At 42.6% G+C, this 6,379-nt stretch overlaps 2 pseudogenes; both read left to right on the top strand.

Annotated features, from left to right (window-relative positions):
- The first annotated feature begins 2,039 nt into the window (after positions 1–2,039).
- Positions 2,040–4,603, top strand: LOC103550094 (uncharacterized; annotated as a pseudogene).
- A 23-nt stretch (positions 4,604–4,626) lies between these two features.
- Positions 4,627–5,306, top strand: LOC103550095 (uncharacterized; annotated as a pseudogene).
- Positions 5,307–6,379: the final 1,073 nt, after the last annotated feature.

Genomic DNA, 6,379 nt, shown 5'->3' with positions numbered 1-6,379 from the left:
GTGTGTGTGTGTGTGTGTGTGTGTGTGTGTGTATGTGTGCGTGTGTGTGTATGTAACTCATGAAGGGGAACAATATTTGCCACTCCAAAATGTGTCTCTTTAACATGAGGATTATTTTAGGTTGATTATTTTTAAGAAACAAAAGACTCAAACTTTTTCTTCTTACCTCCCCCTTAACTACCTAAAAGAATTCAGTTAAAAAAAAAAAAACACCTGTCTCAGGAAGTAAGTTATCACTAGTATAACATCAACCAGGTAGTAGATAAGAGGAACCTGGAAAAGCCTGTTTGTTGGGCTCCCGTCTATATTCTTCTATGTCTGTATGGTCAAACACTTGTTTTCCCAAAGTTTGCTCCTTTTCACCCACCTGTGAATTGCCTTCCTTTCCTTTGAAGCCCCTGACTTTCCCCATCCCTAATATCTTCTTTTCTCTTTGTCTGAAGATGGTATTTAAGGTGATGGCCATTTTGGTGGGTTACTCAGTTCTCCTGGTCTATCCTATGTACACATGTTATTAAACGTTGTTTGATTTTTCTCTTGTTAATCTGTTTCATATCAATTTACTTCTTAGACCAGTTGGAAGAACTGAGAAGGGTTGATGAAAATTTCTTCCTCCCCTACACCTGTATCCTATTGGTTCTGTTTCTCTGGAGAACCCAGACTAGAACTTAATTTTGAGGATGAGTTTTCCAGATTGGTTCTAGGGTTTCTGGAATTGCTTCTTTAACCTGATTAGATTTAGAGGCACTAATGATCTATTTCCAGTAGTAAATACTGCATTGATAGTCCATGATACGTTCCAGCAATAGAGAAATGCAAAATATCTCTATTGGATATTCCTAATCAATCATTTATAGGGAGCCAGGAGCTGGGAGACTGCATGTGTGATACTTTTGAACATTTCTGGAAAACTAACAAATATATTGAAATTGCCTCGTTGCTCCTAATTAGCTGGACAAAGTGGTGAAAGAAAAGGATAAGCTCAAGGATTCAAATTCTCAGCTCAATCATAAATGACCCAAAAGCTTCTATGGATGCCCTGAAGAAGATCCCTATCTCCTGTAGCTGCATGTAGGACTGAGATTACTGCAAATCAAACACAGAATCTCATCTGAGCTTGGCTGAATTATAATGTAAATAGACCTCCCAGTCTCACAGGGTGTTTACTGTTAAAGTACAGGCTTTGACTGGGAAAGAATGGGATCATGTAATTTGGAACAGGGATGCATAGGAAGACTCTGATGGACCTAGGGACATTGAGCCCCTAAATTCTGATGAGTTTAAAAAGCAACCTCTCTACCCACCGGTGGAAGAATCCTCCCTACTCCCAGTGGAAATGGTCTCACCACACTCAGCAGAAATAGCCTCCCCACACCCAGTGGTAGTGGCCTACCCACCCCTAGTGGTAGCAGCAGCCTCTCCAGTCACCCCGCCCCAGCCTTCTCACCCTCTCCGTCTGAGTGAATGAAGCCTGCATTGCCTGAGGAAACTTAATGGCCTCCTCTGTTGTAGTTGCCATGTGCCATGCAAGACAATGCTGATTCTCCTCACGACCCACTCCCATCAGCCCTCTTTGCTTCTTGATCTTTAACTGGACTCTTCCCAGCAGGCTCCTAAAGGCAAGGTACAAAGTATAACTTATGAGGAGGTGCACTACTCTCCAAAAGAGCTACATAAGTTTCCTGGTTTATAAAGACAGAAATCTGTAGAATATGTGGGTGAAAGGATATCGAGGCTGTGGGGTAATGTTGGAAGGAACATAAATTTGGATCAGGATGAATTGATTGGTGCAATCTCACTAAACAGAGATCCTGCATTTAATGTTGCAGCTTGGGGAGGTAGGAAGGGCTCTCACAGTTTGCTTGTTTGGTTGGCTGAAACACGGACCAAAGGGTGGCCCACAGTGAACAAATGAGAAATGCCAGCATCTGCTTTGGTTTAATGTAGAGGAGGGGATTCAAAGACTTAGAAAGATTGGAACATTAGAGACGATATGTTCTTTAAGACCTACTCACTCACACTGGGAAGGTTTAAAAGGCATGCCTTTCACTACTACTGTGAGAAACAAATTTGTGAAAGGAGTCCTGGAATCCTTGAAGAGCTCTGTGATGCCTCTTCTCTGTGGGTCAGACCTCACAGTGGGAACTGAAGCCATTGAATTGGGAAGCCTAAATGCAACAGGAGTAACTGGATCTCAGAGAGGCAGGGGCCAAGCGGCAGCACCCAACCACCAAAGGCCAGGTGGGCATGGTTATGGTAATGAACAATAGAATGAAAGCAGCAATTAGGATAATCTGACTCATACAGACCTACGGCACTGGCTATTTGATCATGGTGTTCCTAAAAGAGAAAAAGATATGAAGACTACTAAATTCTTACTTAATTTGTATAAGCAGAAAAGTTCTAGGTCAAGGAAACCAAAGTTTAAGGCGAATCGTAAAACAGAGTCACAGCCCCTCATTCAACACCAGTCTTGAGCCAGTTTACAGATCCAAAATCCCTTGAATGAAGGGGAGGCCAGGCCCACTTGAAGAAGGACCTTGGTACACTGACAAAAATTTATATTGTTAATCTTTCTCCCAGCCTTCTCTAAAGTGATCTATAGACTTTTATCAAGGTAACTATGCACTGGGGAAAAGAAAATAATCAGACTACTGATTTTGAGGACTACTGGACACCAGCTCTGAACTGACACTAATTTCAGGTGACCCAAATGTCATTGTAGTCCATCAGTCAGAGTAGGGGCTTCTGGAGATCAAGTGGTGATCAAATAGAGTATTAGCTCGGGTCCATCTCACACTGGGTCCAGTGGGTCCCCAAACTCATCCTGTGGTGAATTCCCCAGTTCCAGAATATGTAATTGGAACAGACAGATTCAGCCACTGGTAGAATTCCCACATTGGTTCCCTGACCTGTGGAGTGAGGGCTATTATGGTGGGAAAGACCAAAGGAAGCCTCTAGAACTGCCTCTCCCTAAAAAAGTAGTAAGCCAAAAGCAATACTGTGCTCCTGGAGGGACTGCAGAGATTAGTGCCACCATCAAGAACTTGAAAGATGCGGGTATGGTGATTCCCACCATATCCCCATTCAATTCACCTATTTGTTCTATGTAGAAGAAGGATGGATCTTGGAGAATGACAGTGGCTTATCACAAGTTTAGCCAGGTGGTGACTCCAATTGCAGCTGTTGCACCAGATGTAATTTCATTTCTTGAGCAAATTAACATATCCCCTTTTACCTGGTATGCAAATACTTTTTTCCTCGATACAAATCAATAAGGACTACCAGAGGAAATTTACCTTCAGCTGGCAAGGCCAGCAATACACCTTCACTGTCCTACCTAAGGGGTAAATCAACCCTCCAGCCCTATGTCATAATTCAGTTCAAAGGGATCTTGATTGCCTTTCCCTTCCACGAGATATCACATTGGTCTGTTACATTGATGACATTATGCTGATTGCACCTATTCAGCAAGAAATAGCAACTGCTCTAGACCTATTGGTAAGACATTTGTGTATCAGAAGCTGGGAAATAAAATCCAACAAAAATTCACCTGCCTTTACCTCAGTGAAATTTCTAGAAGTCCATTGGTATAGTCAAGATATTCCTTCTAAGGTGAAGGATAAGTTGTTGTATCTGGGCCCTCCTATAACCAAAACAGAGGTACAACACTTAGTATGCCTCTTTGGATTTTGGAGACAACATATTCCTCATTTAGGTGTATTACTTCAGCCCATTTACTGAGTGGCCCAAAAAGATGCTAGTTTTGATTGGGGCTCAGAACAAGAGAAGGCTCTGCAACAGGTCAGATTGCTGTGAGAACTTGAGCCCTATGATCCAGCTTGAGCTGGATGGGCTGTCACTTGAGCCCTATGATCCAGCAGATCCAATGGTGTTTGAAGTGTCAGTGGCAGACAGGAATGCTGTTTGGAGCCTTTGGCAGGTCCCTGTAGATGAATTGCAGTGCAAGCCCTTAGTATGTTGGAGCAAAGTCCTGCCATCCTCTTCTAATAACTCTCCTTTTGAGAAACAGTTCTTTGCCTGCTACAGGGTTTTAGTAGAGATTAAATGCCTAGACATGGGCCACCAAATTACCATGAAATCTAAGCTTCCCATCATGAATGGAGTGTTGTCTGACCCACCAAGCCATAAAGTTGGGCGTGCGTAGCAGTGCTCCATCATCAAATGGAAGTGGAATATGTGTGATCAGTTTCAAACAGGCCCTGAAGGCACAAGTAAGGTACATGAATAAATGGCTCAAATGCTGATGGTCCCGACTCCTGCTGCATTGCCTTCATTATCCCAGCCTGTACCTATGGCCTCACGAGGAGTTCCTTATGATCAGTTGACATCAGAGAAGTCTCGGGCCTGGTTTACAGATGATTTTGTGTGACATGCAGGTACCAACCGAAAATGGACAGCTGCAGCATTACAGCCCATTTTTGGGATATGCCTGAAGGAGAGTATTGAAGGGAAATCTTCCCAGTGGGCAGAACTTTGAGCAGTGCATCTGGTTGTTCATTTTACTTGGAAAGAGAAATGGTCAGATGTGTGTTTATATACTGATTCATGGGCTGTGGGCAATGGTTTGGCTGCTGGCTAGGGACTTAGAAGGAATATGATTGATACAAGATTCTCCAGAATGCTGTATGTGCTCTGAATTAGCATCCAAAATATGGTGCTGTTTCTCTCATAGCCAGAATTCATGGGTCCAGGAATCAAGGGGTAGAAGTGGGGGTGGCACCTCTCACTACTACCCCTAGTGACCCACTAGCAAAATTTGCTTCCTCTTCCCATGGCCTTATGCTCTGCTTGCCTAGAGGTCTTAGTTTCAAAGGGATGAATGCTTCTACCAGGAGATACAACAATGATTTCACTGAATTGGAAGTTAAGATGTCACCCACCCCTTTGGGCTCCCTCATGCCTGTGAATCCACAGGAAAAGAAGGGAGTTACTGTACTGTTTGGGATGATTGATCCTGATTAACAAGAAAAACTAGACTGTTACTCCACAATGGAGGTAAGGAAGAGTATGTCTGAAATATGGGAGATTACTTAGGGCATCTCTTAGTATTACCATTGCCTGTGACTAAGGTCAATGGAACACTACAACAACCCAATCCAAGCAGGACAACTAATGGCCCAGACCCTTCAGGAATGAAGGTTTGAATCACTCCCCCAGTTAGCAAACCATGACCAGTTGAGGAGCTTGCTGACAGCAAAGGTAATACAGTCTGGATAGTGGAAGAAGTTAGTTACAAATACAAACTCTGACTATGTGACCAGTTATAGAAAGAAGGACTGTAATATTTCCTCCTTATTTTGTTATGAATATATTTATATACAAAATCTTTGTTTTCTTCCCTCTGTATCCTCTTCTAAGAGGTATTGGCTTTATATCATAGTATTTAAGCATTGTTAACTTTATATCATTGCATTTAAATTACTGGATATCAAGAATAAGAGTAAATATCAAAGACTTTATCTCTTCTGGGGAAGGGGTGAGTGGGATTTCAGTTGTTTGCAGGGTAGGTATACCATGTCAGGTAGAATTTTGACTTTGTTATTACCTTTATTTGGAGATTAAATATGGTTTAAGAAGAAATGTATGGATGCCAAGTTGACAAGAGTTGGACTTACGATGGGTGATTTTATATGTCAACCTGACTGGGCCACAGAGTACCCAGATATTTGGTTAAAAATCATTCTGGGCATGTCTATAAGAGTGTTTCTGGATGAAATAACATTTGAATCAGTAGACTGAGTAAAACAGATTGCCCTCTCTAATGTGGAGTGGCCTTATCCAATCTGTGGGAGGCCTGACTAGGACGAAAACGTGGAGTATGGGAAAACTCTCTCTCTCTGCCTGACTGCTTTTGAGCTGGGACATGGGCCTTTTCCTGCTTTTGCACTTGGACTTAGACTAGAATTTACACTGTTGGCTCTTCTGGTTATCAGGACTTTGGACTTAGACTGGATCCTATACCATTGGCTCACCTGGGCATCCAGTTTGCCAAGTGCAGATCCTGGGACTTCTCGGCTTCCTTAACCATGTGAGTCAATTACTTACAGTAAAATTATCACAAATCTCTTTATATATATTGGTTCTTGTCTTAGCCAGTTTGGATTGCTGTAACAGAATACCACAGACTGGGTGACTGAAACAACAAATATTTATTTCTCACGGCTCTAGAGGCTGGAAGTCTGAGATAAGGGTAACAGCATGGTTGAGTTCATGGGCTGGGATCTCTTTCGGGATAACGTCCTCACTTGACCTTCCTTGGTGTGAGCATGCCAAGACAGAGATCCCATGTCTCCTCCTCTTTTTGTAAGGGCACTAATTCCATCATGAGGGCCCCACTTTTATGACCTAATATAAT

Source organism: Equus przewalskii, chromosome 20 (assembly GCF_037783145.1).
Source record: "Equus przewalskii isolate Varuska chromosome 20, EquPr2, whole genome shotgun sequence".
NCBI lineage: Eukaryota > Metazoa > Chordata > Mammalia > Perissodactyla > Equidae > Equus > Equus przewalskii.
Note: the sequence above shows the minus strand (reverse complement) of the source record. Positions and strands in the feature narration are given on the sequence as shown.